This window comes from Oxyura jamaicensis, chromosome 4, assembly GCF_011077185.1.
Source record: "Oxyura jamaicensis isolate SHBP4307 breed ruddy duck chromosome 4, BPBGC_Ojam_1.0, whole genome shotgun sequence".
Taxonomy (NCBI): domain Eukaryota; kingdom Metazoa; phylum Chordata; class Aves; order Anseriformes; family Anatidae; genus Oxyura; species Oxyura jamaicensis.
Genome location: NC_048896.1, coordinates 74955735 through 74977063, shown reverse-complemented (window position 1 = coordinate 74977063; position 21329 = coordinate 74955735).

The following is a 21329-nucleotide window of genomic DNA, read 5'->3' as shown; positions in this document are numbered from 1 at the left end:
CTTATTTAGGGAACATGTTATTCCACAGTTTCTATAGTTTCATGTGTGTTTGTTTGTGTTTTGTTCATATGCATGCTATATCTATGCTCTATATAAGATCCAAGTAATTATCAGTGTCAGAAATATATGTCAATGTTTCTATTAAACATCTGTTTCAAATGTCTAGAAGCAAGTTTAGTTCTTATTTTTATTATTTGTTAAAATGTCCATGTAAATGGTGTAACATTAAAAAAGAATTATGATGATGTTATCCTATTTTGGAATGTCAGCACCAATATTTAAAATTCTGTTTTAAGGAAGTTTAATTTTCACATATTGGAATTTCTAATTGCTTTACTAAACTGCATTGTAGATATTTTAGAGCGATTTTTAAATCATTTTTCTGATTTAAACTCATACATGGTTTCATTATCTTTATAAATTTCAAAAGGAAACAAACTATATAAGAATCTGAGATTCTTGATCTTTTCTTTTCTCTCTCTCTCTCTCTCTCTTTTTTTTTTTTTTTTTTTTTTTTTTATAAGTACATATAACTTGCCATAGACATAGTTGCCATAGACATTTCAGTTTTTAGGGGCACACTGTAGCTAATTTTCTTGTCTGAATCCAGTAAGTTATTTCCTAAACAACCATAAACTGATATGAATAAATGTGAAAATTATAGATCTAACTCAAATAAAAGTCATCTACTCAGATTACAGTTTAATATACATAGGTAATAATACATCAAAACAGTTTTGTTATTTCTTCAGCTGTTAATTAAGTGTCCAATTCACACATGACAACAAAAAACAAGTGAATTATCCCATTATTTCATCTTTCCTCTTGTCATTAAAAACAGTTGATTTAAAGAGTTAATTTAGAAATCATAAGTAATGATAGTACAATGCAGGAATGCAAACCATTAAAACAAAAGGAAGACCTAAGTAAATTCTAAGCAAACACAGTCTTTCTCTAATATTGAAACGTGGGGAGTTATATATTGCAGGTAACATTAAATGCACAAGTCTGCGTGTATGTGCATGTACACAAAATGATCTGTAAAGCAGGTTAGATCTATAAGTATAGATCTATACAGTAGCTATAGGTTATAGCTGGCATAAGAGAACTTAAAATCGTTCTTAACGATTCGAAATGTTCTTAACAAGAACTTAAAACCACACTATGTTGCAGGAATCACCTAGAATTCTAGGGCATTATAGTATATCAGGAACTGCTTTAGTCTGATTTGGATGAAAAGACAGAGAGAAATTGAATGAAATATGACCATGGGAAGAGTGATGTAATCATGGAGGAGTGCTGTAATCATCTGGATAGATTTGGGATCTTATTATTGCAGAAAGAGCTTAATTTTTCTTTCTGATTCTTGAGAATGCAGGTTATCAGATGACTGATTTCTACTACAGTAGTAGCAGTAAAACTAGACTACAGATCTTACAGACTGTCTACTAATGATAATCTAAGCAAGCCTTAAAAGTCTTAAGGTCACTACATTTCCTACAGTCAAAATAGCTCCTAGTAACTACATTCTTTTCATAAGAAATTTCTTCATTCATCCAGAAATCAGATACTGTTCTTTTCCTTCTCCTTGACCATTCTGTTTTAGCAGCAGAAGGAAATGTGTTTAAAGTCTCCACAATCGTTGGTTAGAAAGTTGCCTTACAAAAATGTTAACATATTTACAAAGGACCTTGCTAGGTAACATCTTTTCTTTTTGCCTTTTCAACTGATTCTAGACTTTATATTTTGAAAATCCTCAATAAACAGAACAAAGTAAAATATCAATAAATCACTTTTAAAAGTTCATATCTATCAGAGGAGAGATGGGTAAATACAATCACAGGATATAATAATTTTTCATACCAAACTTTCATGCTTCTTCCTTCAACCATTCATTCTCCTACATCCTATAGAAGAAATAAATAGGGACATTTTGACTTCAGATAATTATTGCTTTTTATTTGAAATGTTTTTTTATAATGTTCTACTAGATTTCTTGAGTAAAGGAGGGGTGATGTGAATAATAAATTTACTTTTATTGTTGATTTTCACCTATAAAATAATTTGTTGAAGAAGCCAATCTATTATGTCACCAAGTAATCATTGTTTTTTTCTTTCCACATTTAAATGTTCTCTTAAAAAAAAAAAAAAAAGTATTCATGAATACAATTACATCTAGTATAGAAGAATCCTTTGACGTGTGAAGTTGACTATGTCAGAATCTGCTGATATAATTTTAAAGATATAATTATATCTTTATTATGGGGGGGGGAAGGAGTAAGGCAAGAGGGAGCTGTAAGTAGATTTCTAACTAAATCTAAATACCAAACTTAACAGGTCAAATGAAAAAAGGAAAATATGATGGAGGTTGAAGTAATTTCTAAAATGGGTTCCATAGTTTGAAATATCAGGTATTCTCTGCACACTTAAGGACACACTGACAAATATTGCCCTGACTTCTATTTCATTCAACTCAGTGACATGAATAAAATTACAGAGTATGAAAAATGAGAATTTGCCTCACAGACTATGCTTGTATTCTGACATTTTTTTTTTTTTTTTTCTTCCTTTACCAAAAAAACTCAATGGCTACATACGGGCGTAATAACATTTCAATAATACTGGAAATGCATACTGTATACTAAGGTGTAATTTATGGTATATTTTAGAGAACAGCTACTGAGACCTGGGCACTGTTCCAGTGCTGACATTGCAGCGCAATTGAAAGACATTGAACTATCAGAAATGTCATTTCTTTTCTGCTAGTGATTGAATCTACATTAAAAGATCTACATCTTTTAACTGCCAGGGAACTTTTTTTCATGATTAAGTAAGGTGTACTAATAATATTCCTTCTCTTAATAAAGCAGATTGCTGTAGTATTTCAAGGCATATGTGGGCTATTGCTGAACATTTAATGACTCTCTAAAACTATATAAGAAGAAAAACAAAAAGAAAACCAGAATTCAATCATTTATTTGATGGATCTATGAGAAAAATAAATAAATAAATAAATAAAATTGCAAGTTCTAAAAGCAAGTGTATAAACTTTCAGGAAACTATCATTGGTTTCCTTTTCGTTGTAATGTATCTCAGATGTGATAATGCTAACACTGGCTTAACAACTGCTGAAAAAAAATATAAACATAAAAATGTGAGTCACTTATATATGATTTACTGGTTTTGTTCTATTACTATGTAGACAACACTAATACTCATGACAATACTTGAAAATTCCAACTGTCTCAAGTATGTTTAATATAAGTTTAATGAAAGTGCTAAAAATACTCACGGTCGGCCATCATTTGGAATTTATTTTCCAACATATAGAACTTTGGTTTGTCCTACCTGGCTCAGTGTTACAGATAATGATGGACTGTTACATGAATTTAAGACTTTGCATAATTTGCTCTGAAAATGAGTATGTTAAATCATTCACCAATCTTTGTGAACACGCAGAAAATCAGAAACACATAGTAAATGACCGCTAAGACTTTTATTTTGGAATTATTTTTTCAGATAAATATCTATCTACCTGACGTACTGACTTGCATATCTGTTCTTCACTGAGGGAAAAGAAAGATGAGGAATATTGCAATGCTAAATGTAGCCATATTAACTACAGTATAGAACATAGACAAGCAGACAGGTTTTCACAGAATAGTTACTCAACTGCTAAATGAAGGAAGATTATTAACTATACTGTACCACCATAAATTGGACCTGTGGCACCGGTGTCTTGACCAAAAGCAGCTCCCATAAGCAGGGTGTTGGCCCTGGCAATAGCTTCCCAACAACATGCCCAGGGTGTCTTCTCCTAGTGGCCACTGGCCTGCCCTCAGCCGTGCTGGCACTGGGCTGGCCCCAGCTCTGGTAACCAAAACTCTGTGGGGTATGTGCTTAGAGACCTTTCAACCTATTTGGGAGTTTCACTATGCACATTCCTGGAAAAGTATATTAATCTTCAGTATAACATTCAGTTACACATATATATTATCTCATGTATGATTGTTTTGATTTCCTCCCCTGAATCATACACACATTTAAGAATTCAGTGATCAAATGTATTTAGAATTAGAAATTATGCAATCAGAATACAATTATTATTTGTATCTGATAAATATTTGCAATCAGAATACAATCATTAATTATGTTAAATTTTAAAATGAAAACATCTTTTGGGTGTATGTTTCTCAATGTAAACTTTCTGTAATTTCTATTTAGAAAGAAATGGTTACATTCAATTTTTGTTGGTGGTGTTTTTGTTATTTTTCTTCTTACCTCTGCTGTTTATTTTGCATTTAAAAACTTACCCTCTATCAGATATCTTATAGGCATTGTTGATACTGTGTACTTCAAGACTTTAAAACACCTTATAATTCACTTGGTTATGACGTGTAATTTCCTAATACAAAGCTCTATGGAGATGCTTGAATTGCATGTTAGTTCATGGACACTACAAAACTGCAGTCTAAAAGCTCCATCATTGCTGTCATGATCAGTCAGTAATGTCACTAGAGAGCAAGAACCAAGCTGCAGCAAATATTCTAACAAAATAATATCATATGGTTTCCAGAAAGCATTTTCCAAAAGATTGTTTACTCCATCTCCTCTGCACTGGCAGTTATCCAGAGAATACTCTGTAATCTGTATGGTATTTGTGATTCGTTGTGTACTATCTATGCCTCACTTTATCTTGTATTGTCTTTGGTATATTATAGCAAACAACTAGAAATACCATAATGGTTATGTTAAGATATTATTGCGCTATTTTTATCTGCTTTCAGCTATATAAAAAGGTGGGAATAGGTGGGAAAGATCTTATTTCTAGCCCATGTAGATTTAGAGTGAGACTGCATGACTCAAAATGTTTTCTGCAAATCATGGTTTAGGTAATGACATAGTTGCCTCATGATTTAAATTGGTGTCACCTCAATCTCTGCTTGAATAGTAGGAAACAATATCAGAAAAAAGATTTAAAGAGATGAGATGGAGATAACTGGGAAAAAGATTAAAATAGCACCAGTTGTAATTATGAAATGAGATAGAGCTTGAATGGCTGCGAGAAAGTGTTGGAATCCCAAACCCACTCTGATTTTAAGAGATACCGGATTCTATGAGCCGTATTGCACATCCTTTACTTGGCACATATAAATAGACAGTTAGAAGGCAGATCTTCATATAATTGTTACTTTTTTTTTTGGACATCTTTGTCATAGTGAATGAATATTTTTATCTAAATGATGACTCAGGAATAAAAGTTACATATTTAAACTCATTAACTTTATGGCAATCAAAATAATAGCTTTTTACTGGAACTGCATCAGAAGTAAATTGCTATCTTGATTCTCTCTGAACTAAATCCAAGAACAAATTCATTTTCTGTTGTGTTCCAAAAAAATCAGGTCCTCTGCAGGGTACAGTACAGTGTGCAAAATTGCATAGTGAGTCTTAAACATTTTCTTTTTTTTCAGACGGTTATTCAGAAAATTGATTTTTTCTTCATTCTCTGTTCTTATCTCATATGTTGTCTTTTAATTTCTCAAGTTGTTCATTCTTCGCTTTTTTCATATTACAGATCAAAGTATTTTGTGATCATTGAAAAAAGCAACATATTTCATAATCTTCTTTAATTTTCTTGGTTTTATAAGTAAGTAACACATTTGCCACTAATTCTGAAACTAGTTTAAAGAACAAGACTCAGCGTATAGATACTTTTCTTGGGTTTATGTCGCAAAATCTTGGTAGCAGGGCGTTGCGAGGGTGTACTCTCTGAGAAGAGTCCAGAAGAAGTTGCCCCATGTTAGATAAGGGTCTTTTTCAGATTGCTCCAAAAGGAACCCACTACTGGCCAGAGCTGAGACAATAAACAATGTTGGTTGTGCCTTGGTGAGAGCAGATTTAAGAAAGGGAAAAAAACTGCTGTACAACAGCAGCTGAGAGAGCAAGGAGTGAGAAACAGCCCTGCACATACCAAGATCAGTAAAGAAGGAGGGCAGAAGGTGCTCCAAGAGCCAGAGCAGAAGTTCCCCTGTGGCCTGTGGAGAGGCCCGTGGTGAAGCAGGCTGTCCCCCTGCAGCCCATGGGTCCCACATGGAGCAGATCTCCACATTACAGCCCATGGAGGAGCCCCCAGTGGAGCAGGTGGATGTGGCCTGGAGGAGGCTGCAGCCCATGGAGAGCCCCTGCAGGAGCAGGCACCGGGCCGGAGCTGCAGCCCGTGGAGAGGAGGCCATGCAGGAGCAGGGGGCATGGGGGGAGCTGCCGCCCATGGGGGACCCATGCTGGAGAAATTTGCTCCTGACAAATAGACCCAAAGGTACATACTCACATTGGAGCAGTTCTTGAAGACCTTGGGAAAATATATTTAAGAAAGGGTAAAATGCTGCCCAGCAGTGACAACTAAGGAAGAAAAGTGTGAGAAACAGCCCTGTGAACACAAAGGTCAGAAGGGGAAGGAAGAGATTTTCCAGCTGCTGGAGCAGAAGTTCCTCTGCATCCTGTGGAAGAGACCATGGTAGAGTGCATATTTTCCTTCATTCCATAGACTAAACCAGAGCAGGTATCCATACTTCAATCCATGGAGGACCCCATGATGGAGCAGATGGATATTCCTTGAAGGAGCTATAGGCTGTGGAGAGCACATGATGGGGCACATTTTCGTGACAGGAACTGTAGGCCATGGGAAGAACTCATGCTGGAGCAAGGGAAAAGTGTGAGGAGGAAGGAGTAGCAAAGAAAAGCTGTTATAGACTGATGGTATCCACCTATTACCCATCATGTGCATTTGAGGGGATTGGGGGGGGGGGGGGGGAGGGGGGGGGAGAAGTTGAAAATGACAGGGAGGGAGGGAGGAATTGAAAATGAAGGAGTGAAGTTGAGCCATGTAAGAAGGGGTGGAGAAGTTTTTGTTTTGTTTTGTTTTGTTTTGTCTTAATTTCTCACTATCGAATACATTTTTAATTGGCAAAAAATAAATTAATTTTCACCAAGTCAAGTATGTTTTGCTTGTGATGGTAATTAATAAATGATCTCCTTGTCTTTATCTCGACTGTTTTTTTTTTTTTTTCTTCTTTTTTTTCATGGTATTCTCTCCATCTGTTTTGCTGAGAAAGGGAAGTGACAGAATGGTTGAGTGGGTGTATGGTAGTGATCAACTTTGACCCACCACAATCCCAGATTGGAAGTTCCACCAGAACTGACACAAATTTGCATTTTTGTCAGTTTAAGAAATTCTGTGTTTGTTTCTCTTAATCATAGAATAGCTTTGCTTGGAAGGGACTATAAAGATTATCTATGTCCAACCCCCCTGACATAGGCAGGGATGCCACCCACTAGATCAGGTTGGCCAAGGCCACCCACTAGATCAGGTTGGCTCCAGGGATAGAGCATCCACAACTTCTCTGGACAGCCTGATCCAGTGCCTCACTACTCGCACAGTGAAGAATTTCCTCCTAATGTTTAGTTTAAATCTATCCTCCTTTACTTTAAGACTATCCCCCCTTGCCCTATCATTATCTACCTGATTAAATACTTCTTCGACAACCTTTTCATAAGACGCCTTTAAGTTAAGGCTATAATGAGGTCTCCCTGAAACTTTCTCTTCTTTAGGCCAAATGTCCCCAGCTCTCTTAGCCTTTTTTCATAGCAGAGGTGCTCCAGCCCTCTGATCATCTTTGCGGCTCTCCTCTGGACCCACTCTAACATGTCCACATCTTTCTTACGCTGGGGGCCCCAAACCTGGATGCAGTACTCCAGGTGGGACCTCACAAAACGGAAAACCAGAATGCAATCATTTATTTGATGGATCTATGAGAAAAATAAATAAATAAATAAATAAAATTGCAAGTTCTAAAAGCAAGTGTATAAACTTTCAGGAAACTATCATTGGTTTCCTTTTCGTTGTAATGTATCTCAGATGTGATAATGCTAACACTGGCTTAACAACTGCTGAAAAAAAATATAAACATAAAAATGTGAGTCACTTATATATGATTTACTGGTTTTGTTCTATTACTATGTAGACAACACTAATACTCATGACAATACTTGAAAATTCCAACTGTCTCAAGTATGTTTAATATAAGTTTAATGAAAGTGCTAAAAATACTCATGGTCGGCCCCAAACCTGGATGCAGTACTCCAGGTGGGACCTTGCAAGGGCAGAGTAGAGGGGGGACAATCATCTCCCTCGACCTTCTCATACGTCTTTTGATGAAGCCCAGGACACAGTTCACCTTCTGGGCTGCAAGCACACACTGCCGTCTGATGTTGAGCCTTTTGTCCACCAGAACTCCCAAGTCCTTCTCCACAGGGCTGCTCTAAATGAATTCTTCTCCCAGTCTGTACTCCTGTCTGGGACTTGACCTGACCCAGGTGCAGCACCTTGTACTTGGACATGTTGAACCTCATGCAATTCATGTGGGCCCACTTCTCCAGCCTGTCCAGGTCCCTTTGAACGGCATCTCTTTCTTCTTTGATATCAACTCCAACACTCATCTCAGTGTCATTGGGAAACTTGCTGAGGGTGCACTCAGTCCCATCATCCGTGTCATTAATGAAGACATTGAAAAGCACCAGTACAAAGACAGAAGCCTGAGGGACACTGCTCATGACTGGTCTCCACCTGAACATAGAACTATTGACCACTACATTCTGGATGTGGCCATTGAGCCACTTACTTATCCACTGCATAGTCCACCCTTCAAATCCATGTGTATCAATTTTAGAGATTGGGATGGCATGTGGACTGTGTCAAAAACCTTACAGAAGTCCAAGTAGATGACATCACTTGTTGACTGATGCAGTCACTCCATCATAGAAAGCCACCAGATTGGTCAGGTGTGATTTGACCTTGGTGAAGCCATGCTGGCTGTCCCAGATCACCTCTTTGTCTTTCATGTGCCTTAACATTGCCTCCAAGAGGATTCATTCCATGATCTTGGCAAGCACAGAAGTGAGGCTCACCAGTCAGTAGCTCCCTGGACCTTCCTTTCTACCCTTTCTACCCCTTTTTAAAAATGGGAGTGATATTTCCCCTTTTCCAGTCACAAAGGACTTCCCTTGACTGCCATGATTTTTCAGATATGATGGAGAGTGGCTTGGTGACTACACCAGTGTCCTAGTTTCAGTTAGGATAGATTTTTTTTTTAATATATATACAAGGGATATATCCTTTTGCAAACATGCAAAGGAAAAATGTCACTCTCCATTGACTTCTAAGTTCCATAGAATTCTAAACTGCTCCTAACATAATCAAAGTAACAATTTCCCACCAAATGTTCTGAGAGTGGGAACATGCACAATCAAGCCTCTTCAGGAAAAACAAATAAACAAAAAAGAACAAAAACAAACAAACAAACAACAACAACAACAAAACATTAGAAAGAAACATCTGTGTTACCAGAAAAACATCTCAAACCCTTCCTTTCGACTTGGCCTGGATTCCTAGCTTTGATTTGTTTGGGTGGTTGTTAATTATCTGTATGTATTTGCCAGGGGGGTTAATTGCTGTTTTATTTACTGGTTAAACAAAACATTCTTTTAATCAGTAAATGATAATTTTATTATCTCCTGTAAATCTCACAGTCCATTTGGAAATATATGGCTCCATTTCAAATTCTGTAGTTGGTAGTCTTGTAATTAATGATATTATCCAGGCAAATTTTCTTGTCCTGGACACTGATTGTCCAACACAAATGGTATCCAAGTATGGGGAAAAGAACAAATTCCAGTATTTTTAAAAACATTTTTTCTTTTAAATCTAAGTATATTTTATATGCGTGAGAACATCTTTTTCATGTTGTAGTGGACGTTGTAGTTTTTTTTTTGTTTGTTTGTTTCATGTGAAATTTTCTGAGGCTGTTGAAAGGTTTTAAGGCTTGTAAAGGAAATCTATCTTTAAATTTAAATCTGGGAATATATTTGCAGTGTATTTAATTATTTTGATTAGGATAGAAATATCAGCACTGAAAGGAAATGACAACATTAAGATATGAACTATTAAAAGTCATCTTCATCTAATTTTTTTTTTTAATGAACTAGAAAACAATCTCTGCAATAATGAAAGCATTTAAAGTTAATTCACAAAGTACACTATAAAAAAATCAACATTCAAAAGCAATGAACGTTGACATGGTAAAATTGCTGTAGTGAATACACTAAAATCTTATAATACGAGATGGGAATTAGTGCTATAATCAGTATATAGCAGTTGAAGATATTTACTACAGCATATTCACTGTTACAAATAAATAGCATGCCTGGAAGACCAATGTGAAATATTCTTTGAATTTTCCATTAAAGGATTTTAATCATTCATGGGATGATATTGAATATAGAACTTTTTAGCTATACTAACTATAAATTGCAAGAAAATTACCATTTTAGCCCTGAGAAACTATATATATATATATATATATATATATATATATATAAATCTTTTTTTCTTGAAATATCTGACATTGTTTGGGCACAACTGTATTGTTCTAATGGATACACATTTGGGTTAACTGAATCAGCAGCCTTTCTTACATGGTAAAAATGCTATTTTAGCAAAAGAAAGGTGTAGAAGTGAGATGTTAAAAAAAAAAAAAAAGGCTAAAAAATGAAAGCAGCTTTTCTGAACTTTTAAATAGTTCTGGCAGTATTCACACATTAATCTAGATTTTAGTGTCTTTTTACAGGTCAGAAGTTAAAAGAAATATTGTTAGAAGGAAAGACATTTGACATAATCTGTGCATCAACAGTAAATCTTCTTGAATAACTTGTTTTTTATAGAATCAAAAAGAAGGGTAAAAGCTATTTGAAGTCCTTGCTGAACCAAAATCAGAAATCAGCATAATGTAACATACACATATGTCCAGTTACTGATTCAACTAAAAATTGACATCTCCTGGCAGGATCTGAATCAGTATGAAGTCTCTGTGTTTACTAAAGCCTGCAGAGCAGCCTTATATTACACCTGCCTTTTAATCTGAACATCATTCTCTCTGTTTCACTGTCAGATCTGCCATCATATGCAGTGGGAACCTGCTCTTTCTTTACCTCAACCTGGTATTATGTTTTTTGTTTGTTTGTTTGTTTGTTTGTTTGTTTGTTTGTTTTTTCCTAAGAAGATCTTTAGGTAAAATATTCCAACAGAGTTGTTACTCTTCTGTAGTGGACACCTACATTTGTTCCTGCCAGAACATTCTATAACGGCCCTATCAGTCCAAGGTGTGTCCTAGCTCTCATAGTGGAGAATATCACTCTGTGCATGTATTACCCTATTCTTATAATACATTACCATGTATTACCATATTCTAATGTATTGTAGAAGGTGCAATGGGAAAAGACGTCTATGCCCCTGACCTCTTTCTACACTGTTTTTCTTGATCTTTATTATGGCACTGATAGACATGCAGCTCTGCAATAAAGCGATACAGTTTTGTTGTTGTTGTTGTTGTTTGTTTGTTTGTTTTTTAATGGATTTGGCAAACTAGAGAGAGGTTAAGACGTTGTTCTGATTAAAAAAAAAAAAAAAAAAAGTAAAAAAAAAAAAGTTACTGTTTTCCAGCACTTGTGTCCCCACCTTTTGATGGGGCAAGACCCCCTCAAGAGGCTTATCAAAGCAATTTAAAAAAAAAAAAAAAAAAGAAAAAAGAAAAAAAAAGAAATTGACATGAAATAGAACTCAGCCAGACCAGCTTCATTAAGAACTAACCCAAAGCAAAACTGAAATGAAAAAGCTGTATCAGTTCAACCATTTTAAAGAAATGCCTACGGCTCACAGAAAGTGGGGAGGAAGTCTGTCTGAGAAAAGCACTTTGAATGCAATTCTATTGTTTACATTTTCAGTAAATTATCTGGGCAACTGCTATAAAAAGTTTACAGTATACCAGAAAATTTAGATGGAACATAGTTCATCTAATGGTGATGTAGTCATCTACCTTTAATTTGGATCCCCCAAAAAAGAGGTCAGACTTATTTTACAGAATTCTCTAATTTCAAATCCATTAAACAGACCTCTTAGATTTCTAGTTTCCAAGGTTTTTAGGTTTCATATACATTTTGAGCAGCTTGTTCTTCAGACTAAATTTTCATTGCAGTATATATTTAGACAGACAGCTGCCTAAATTCTATCTTTATATAAGATTTTTCTTAAAAAGACAATTAGAAAAAATCATAAATTATTTTTATTAATTATTATTATTATTTTAAATAACATACATTATACTTTTATTGATAGTTTGAGCAGGAAGTCAAACATGTAGGGAGAGAAATACATACTCCAGGAAGATTTTTACTTGTCTGTTAGATTTAAGACTAAATTATTCTCCACTACTTTTCTTTTCCAGCATTTTTTATGACTTCTGCAAGTGATCATAGGTGATTTAAAGTGAATTAAACACAAGTAGTTCTATTGCTTTCTGTATGAAACTATTTCTTCCTTTTCCTTGACAGGTATTACTAGCAGATGAAGAAGGTAACAGGTATTGCGTAAAGAAATGTGAAAGTAATCATTTTAGGATGATTTCCTATCAGAAATGATCATAAGTTAGAATGAATTGTCTTAACTCCTTTTGTTCTTTTTTCTTCCATATGATTAAGAAGTTAGCTATGGCCGATGTGGTATACTGATACGTGAAGAAAGGTTTGAAACATTCAGGAGATCTAAGACACAAGGAGCAAAAATACTTCATCCTGAACAATTCAGGACAAAAAATCGTAGCACACACACTGATTTCTGTATCCACCATATAAACAAGAAAATCTATAATTAATATGTCTAGGTCATTAAGGCATTCTGACAGTATTGATAATTATATTTGTGAAATACTGTTTTTGTTATTAAACTTTGAAAAAAAAAATTTAACCTAAATCCTTATTTATTATTATTTTGATCATGTTTCAATATTTTGATTGTGTTTCACAGAATTTGTCAGTTCACTTAAGTTTAAATTTAATAAAAAGTTTAAAACTTACCATCTCTGGATGGTTTGGAAAGGAGTGACTCAAAATGACAAAATTCTGCTGTTAGATTAGTGGCAGAACTTGTGTAAAGTGCAGAAATATTTTTTACCTTATGATTTTAATTCTCCACATACTGATATATGAATGTTTTTTGAGGGCAAATAGCCTGAAAATGTAGAAATATTTTGGCCAAAATAAAAGTTTTTTTCTCATTCAGTGTTATTGTTCCAGATCCTCCCAACCCAGACCTAGCCTTCAATGACAGCATGGTCAAGTGCAACAAATGTTTCAAGGTTCTGGTAGATTATAACAGCTGACGGCCTGTTGAAATATATAACAAAACTGTATGAACACTATTATATATCTACATAGAAATGTGAAATAATTGTAACCAATAATAATTCTTAAAATGTACTCTGAAAATAAATGTGTTAATATTAATTGATTAAGAGTATTATTTAATTTCATATTAATGTTATTTACTTCAATATTTAATCAAGATATTAATTAATATTTATATTTGGTGTAAACAAATGCACATGGATTAAAGATGCCTGTCTTTTGCAGTTGAGCCTAAATCTGTATTGTACTGATGTAGGTGCTGTACTATTAGCCTGGTGGGTATAGACTGGGAAAGCTACTTTGAACATTATCTTATGGGGGTTGGAACTAGATGATCTTTAAGGTCCTTTCCAACCCAAACCATTCCGTGACTCTATGTTAAATATTCTCTTTATTCCATTTTCTTTCCCTTCTTTAGGTTACCTTTTAAGAGATTTTCTCTTTGCCTGATTATTTTTCTTTGAGATCATATATATTTTTTTCTTTTATACCTACTAAATCATTCTGTACAAATGAAGAACATGTTATTTTGAATACAACAGGCCAATAAGGTGACCTCAAGTATATCATAAGTTCAGGGTATCATCAGGATAATAGTTGGTTTGGAATAGTCAATTATTATATGATTTTCTCATAAATAACTTTGTCTTTGCCAAATAGAACAGAAAGCTGAAAGTTGTCACAATCTGAATGAAATTCAAATAGCTGCCAATTATAGGTTTCACTGAAACCACTACAGCACAATCAGAAATTCATTAATTTCTTTAGAATACAAGTGTTTGTTTGTTTGTTTTGTTTTTGAAAAACAAATATGAACAGCACATGTGGTTGAAATGCATGGTCTGTTAACTAACAGCAAAAGTTTCAAAGAATCCATGATCACTGAACTAAGAAAGTTTGAGTATTCAGAAGATAATCCTTATGGTGTGAGATCTGTGTGAAGTTCAAAGGTAGGGAATAAAAGGGAAAAGACTCTCAGGTAAACATTTCTTAGATTCTCATGTGCCTTTTGCCATCTTCAATCTTCTGTTCACACTATGTGTAATAACAGTGAAGATTTGTATGTACTCTAAGCAAACACATTGACAGATTCTACAGGAAACGTCTTTTGAGCAAACTTTATCCTAAGCAGGAAACAGGACATTTTACAAGAGCCTCATGATAGTCATTACAATATCTTTGTTACGTGGTCCAGATTCAAAACAAATAACAATAAAGAAAATCTGAAAGCCTAGGGGTAGGAACAGAATTTCAAAACCACTCAGTACTCAGCAGGTACCTTACTTGTTCAAGAAAGGCCAGTTACACAGTGATGTTAGGCTTGATGAAGAAGTTTCAGAACAGTTCCAGGAATTCAAAAAAATACCACTAGCACCATCAAAAGACAGTCAATAAAGAACACATCATGATCTTGATCATGAAAGAAATAAAATTGATCTTGAAGAAATAAAATTGAAAAATGGGATTACAGAACAGATAAAGAGTGGTATTAACAATTCCAATTCATGTTGTAGTTTTTAATGACCATGGTTGCATTCCAGGTATTTTATTTCTTGTAACACTTCTTGGTTTACTCCCTTCTATCTAACTGAATATTCTTAGTCCAGAAGTTCGCTGTTGATATAGTTTGATGTTAAACAGAATCAAAGAATGGTTAAGGTTGGAAAGGAACTCTGTAGGTCTTTTGTTCCAATATCCCTGCTCAACAGCGACACCTAGACCACGTTATCCAGGACCATGTCCAGGTGGCTTTTGAAGGTCTCCAATGAGGGACACTCCACAATCTCTCTGGGTAACCTGTGCCAGTGCTCCATCATCCACACAGTAAAGAATCTTCCTGATATTTAGTTGGAACCTCCTGTGCTCCTGTTAGTACCTATTGCCTCTTGTCCTGGCACTGGGCATCACTGAAAATTACCCGGATCCATCTTCTTTGTACCCTTCCTTCAGGTATTTATAGACCAAGATCTCCCCTGAGCCTCCTCTTATCCAGGCTGAACAGCCTCAGCTATCTCAGCCTCTCCTTGTAGGAGAGGTGTTCCAATCATTTGATCATTTTGGTGATCCTCTGATGGACTCATACCAGTGTGTCCAAAGATTACTCTTCTGTGCTGAAGTGAGAGTGTCAAATTTGGGATTGTACTGGCAAGATTATATTTGTGTGCTTATGGTATACTGGTTTATTATTATTTTTTATTTTATTTTATTTTTCTTTGTGTGTAGGCAATGCTTAATTCAATCAATTATATGCTAAGTAATATCAGTCCAAGGTCAAACGGACATAGTTAATATAATTATGACAAAAGCAAGCAAAATGCAGTAGCTTCTCATTGCTTTTCTAGAAAAATGGGGAACAGGTGCTCATCAAGTAAATGAATAGTAAATGTAGGATTTAATTCAATTAAATGTGAAAGAGAAGTAGCAAACTCCCACTCTCTTTTTTTTTCTGAGCATTTAACCAGTTCTAACAGTGTTACTAGGTTCTGAACATAAAGCACCAGCTCATTTAGTGGGTAATCCTTTTTGGCTTACCTGGTCAATTGGCAAGACTGACTCACATAATATAAGCTTTACAGAGGTTTCTATCTTTAATTCTACAGGATGAATCGATGAATATTCAGGAAGGGTAATGTTTTCGCTTATTTTCTGATGGGGTTTAGAGTAATTCCTATATAATCACACACACACGTTTTTTTTTTTTTTTTTTTTTTTTTTTTTTTTTTTTTTTTTCCCTGTTCATTTCATACTTTTTAAAACTCTACAGAATGTATCTCATAGCAAATAAACCGTTTTCTGCTAAAACTTTCTGAACACCCAGATATTACTAGTGATCAGTTTTCTTTTTGACATGGTTTGAATTAAACTCTCAGATGGCTCATTAACCTAAGTTATACTATATAAAAATGTCCCAGATAAACAAAGGGAACATTTGCTAATGATACTGTATCCGCATTCTTGATAAATTATCATTCTACTAAATCTTGCCTTTCAGAGATTTAAATAAAGAGGACTCTGTGAAATTAGGTTTCTTTTTCTCTCACAAATTTACAAAAGTTACTCACTTTCACACCATTTCTAATTCTTTCTTAAGAGTATCTCCAGATATGATCTTTAAATATACCAAAGAATATCTGGGGATAGGCAAGATAATTCCATTGCTGAAAGTTGAAACATCTTAAAAGTTAACACCATCACATGATCTTTGGTATCAGGCTTTTGGCAGGTTTTTAGAAGTGAGGGGACTTGCATTAGAGACATTAGTTGTTCATCACCTGGTCAGACAGAGATGATCTGGTCTTCAAATCATGCCATATATCATTGGTCTAAAGAAGTTTTCTTTATTAAACCATAAACATGGAATTTTTATTGATTTTTTAAGGGATAGCGTTATTACTGGTTAAACTGTATCAAAAATTTACTTCATAATTTAGTGTTTAAGATAAAAAATTGGCAAAGCACCTGTAAAGGTTAGCATATGCTCCCATAACAGTCCAATGATTACAGAGTTATAAAATGAAAAATAATAGTATAATAAACCGGAATGTACTTTACTACAAATTGTGATGGTTTTACTCGAGTGGGCAGCTGAGCTCCACCACAACCGCTCTCTCACTCCTCCCCTCCTCAAAGAGGAAGGGGGAGAAAAGACAACACAAAGAGCTCGAGGTTTGAGATGAGAATGATTTAATTAAGGAAAGGGGAATGGGGAGAAAGAGAAACAAAAGAAACAACAAGGCCTCGCGGAAGCACAGAGAGAAAGAAAAAAAAAGTTATTCTCTACTTCCCATCAACGAGCGATGTTCAGCCACGTCCCGGGAAGCAGGGCCTCAAAACGCGTACCGGTTGTTCAGGAGAGACCCTCCCCCATGAGAGCCCCCCTTTTATTGCTCAGTGTGACATCAGGTGTTATGGAATATCCCTTTGGTTGGTTTAGGTCAGCTGCCCTGGTGATGTCCCCTCCCCATCAATTGCCCACCCCCAGCCTGCTGGCTCTTGGGGGCCTGGAAGGAGTTCTGATGTTGTGCCAGCACTATGCAGCAATAGACACAACACTGGAGTGATACCAGTGCTGTTCCAGCTATGAGTGCAGAGCACAGCACTGTGTGGGCTGCTGCAGGGAAAGGTGACTCCATCCCAGACAGACCCAACACATATTATTAATAAATGTAATAAGAAATTTAATAAATAATATTTATCATTAGTGTTATTATATTTTGTATATTCTTAAAATCATGGCGTTTTTTCACTGGCATTTTTTCTCTGCCTTCAATTCACCTTTACAAAAAGACTTCACAATATGAAAGGAATTCCTTCTGGCCCTTTTTCATCACCCCTCAAAATAACTTGAAAGCAAAACTATGAAACATAACATGGTAACGAGGTATCTGGTATCTTATTACCTGAAGAATTTTATCAGATTGAATCTGATGTGCATGAGAACAATTTCTCTTTTATTTTCTCCTGAAATTTCTTATGTTCATATGTTCTCAGGGAAGACTAAATCAGCTTTACTATACAGCTTTTCTATACAGCTTTACTAGAATTGTGTATAATTTACAGAAAGGTGTAATGGAACTCCAGATAAAATAGATAAAATTGAACAAACAAAACATGAACACTGAAAGATAAGATCTACCAAGAGACTGATATTTCCCCCCACCCCTTGTTATAGTGCTGAAAAGTGCTTAAAATGGTTGACAAAAAGTTTGTATCATAAGAAAATCATATTAATTTAACCTATTAATATTATATAAATATTATTTGATTGATGTTGTGCTTACAAGAAAAACACGTGTCTAACATACCTATTGTGATATAAAATTGGTAATAAAAGTATAATTGCTTTCAATTTACTCTGTAGTTTCATTTGGAAGACAATGATCTCATTCAATGTGATTTTTATTCTTCTTTTTTTTTTTTTTGTCTTTTCTAAAACAGAAGAATTCTAAAGACAGAGATCTAAATTATGAATAATTTTTAGATAGCTCTTGCTGAGTACTGTTTCCTGTGTTACCTATGTTTCTGAATATCTGAGTGATACAATTCTGCTACACTAAAAATATTCTGTCACAAATATTTTGGACTTAATTTCAGCAAATGACCTCTAATTTTCTTAAAATAACCGATGGAATTCTCAATCTCTTGGCATCTTCTCACATTACATATATTTTTATTCGTTTGTTTGTTTGTTTTTCCTGGAATCCACTCTATTTAGGCTTGGTATGCTGCTCAGAGTATTCAGAATAATGATTTTATGTTGGTAGCATTTAATATGTTGTAAATGCTGTGGGAAAGACTCACAGAAAAGGACCAGGAACATTATCTATTAGCATTAGAATTCCTGACAGAATATTAAGAATTAAAATAAAAAATTCTCATACTGCTGTACTAGCTATAAATATTGTATGAGTACCCAATATAGGAGTGCTACCCATTTAAACTTAATATACTTTTGGCACAGTGGAAAAATGAAGCTGCTCCTAGGCAAAGTTGCAAGAGTTTACTCTGGATGAATTAAAAAAATCTCCCAATAGTATAACACCTACAACCCCGCATATTTTCTAAGGAATTAATGAGCAGCTTTGCCTCAAGCAACTAACTATCCCAAATGGCAATTAGTTCATAAATCCCAAGGAAATGCCCTGGGCAGCATTTCTTACTGTATAAATATTTCTAACTGACATCAGGAGCAAAAAATAGTCTCACTTCAGAAAGTTAACATAATTCCTAGCATTGTTAACCTATGATTGCTTAAAATAAGTGTGTACATAATCTTAATAAAATACTATTTCACAATATTTCTGTATAGAAATAATTAATTCCTACTTCTTATAAAAGCAAATGTCTATATTGCATAAAAATAGAAAATAATGAAAACAAAGAATAATGCTATTAACCCTTGTTTTACATCTTCAAAGTACTTTAGTATGAACACAGTCCTGGTGATACTGGTGATAGAAGAGAAGTGATTTAGTCAAAGGCATATACCAGCTCACTTGAAAAATTAATACCAAAAAATGAGAGTACCAACATAAGTGGTTCTTTCATCAAAGAACTACTGGGCATGTCTCCGGAATTTTTTTATTATTATTATTTTTATTTTCAGAACACACAGGCAGTTTCAAGGAAATACTGTACTTTCAAACTCTATTCTCATTTTTGCTTATTTGTAATTTAGGTCCAATATTATTATTTTTCTTAGAAAATCCCAGTGAGATGTTTCCTGGGTGGTGGTCTTTCAGTTTCTACAGATCATTCAGAGTTTCTAAGCCCAAAGAGAGACTGGTAAACAGTTAATATAGTCTCAATATCAACTTTATATGGAGAAATTTAACCTTCAGCACGTGCATTGTATTCCTCCAGTATTTTTCAATTAGAAACTCAATTAAACTCATTGATAGGTGCAGCTTTAATATTCTATAATATAAAATTCCCTTTCTCTAATAATCTAACAGGGTTTTAGGTTCAAAGACATTCAACTGAAGAGCTTTTATTTATTTATTTTTATTATTTTTCCCTCTATTTCCAAGGAGAATGCTTTTACTCCTAGAGATTCCTTGTTCCTTGTTCAAATTCATTTTGTTAATCAAGGGACGGCTATTATACAGGAGTTTCCAGTCTATCTTCCTGACCAGACTAAGATAAATAAGAGACATCCCAGACAATACTGGTTTTGAGGCATGTCAGTAATCATACTAGTGGGAATTTGGCCATGCAATTGTAAGAAAATAATTGATATGAAATATTCACCAAGTCTCATTAAGGGGGTCTCCAAAATATGCAGAATTTATTCCAATTCTATTTCTATGCAATTATTACATATGCTTCAAATCAGCAAGAGATCTTTTCTTCTACCACATGCTGATTATCCATTTCTGCACTTGTTTTCTCATTGGACTGTAAAACTTGTTTGATTGTTGGCCTATTAATCTCAGCATTTTTAAAGCCTGAAACTTTTGAACTTCTGCCAAATTGAAGCTCTATTCTCTTGATGCCTTTTGCTAGCATAAAATAAATAAACAAATAAATAAATAAAAGACCTAATCTCCTTTCTGAAAGCTGGATTGAGAATGTAGGCTTTCAAAAAATTAAAGATGACAAACCAGAGGGGAATTTTCTCTGAACAAAGCTGATGATACCCATGGTTCAGGACTCAAAAGGTGAACTCATCTTATTTTCTCATTTAATAAAACAAGTAAATCCATAACAATTTTTCTTGTGATATACAATATTAAGTCATCACCCAGCGCTGTGATTTGAATTTAGTGTTAAGTTAAATCTAAACTCACCAATCTGTTCCATAAGGAAAGATACATGCACATACTTGTTTATACATATATTTTACCTACGCATACATATCTTTCCCCTATGAACAGAACTAAGCAAGAATAAAATTAAAACTACTGCTGAACTGAATACACCATTCTAAATTCAAAATACACCATTCTAGAATTCAAAAACATACCGTAGTATATGCACAAAAGAGAAACTGGCTAAAAACTGTCGTTTTTAAACGTACTTTTTGAACAACTACTATTTAACAGTAAATTGCAATGAATCACAATGCTACTTAATCTCTTATGAGAATTTTAGAGACTTTTATTTATTTTTTCATAGACATTTGTTTCCCAGTTCTTGGGTTAGCTGTTTGCTGTAAACTATTACATGAAATTCTTAGAATCCAAATTTTACAATGTAAAGGGTGAAAAGAACCAATTACACCTTTTAGAATATATCCATAGGAATTATAACTTAAGGCAGAACTTCATCTTGAAATACCAAAGTTGTGAGTAGCATTTTTTTTGTGTGTGTAGTTGAATACATTTTAAAATATCCCTGAATTTTCAGAAAAAACTAATTTGTTAAACAGACGCCAGATGACCAAGTCACTACCAACAAAAACAGTATGAATTATGATGAATTATGATGTATTACCTACTGATGAATTGTCCCAAAAATGAAACTCTATGCTATAAAGTATTATAATAGAGTAAATGAAATCAGAGTGCTTGTATGGGTTCATTTCTTTTCCT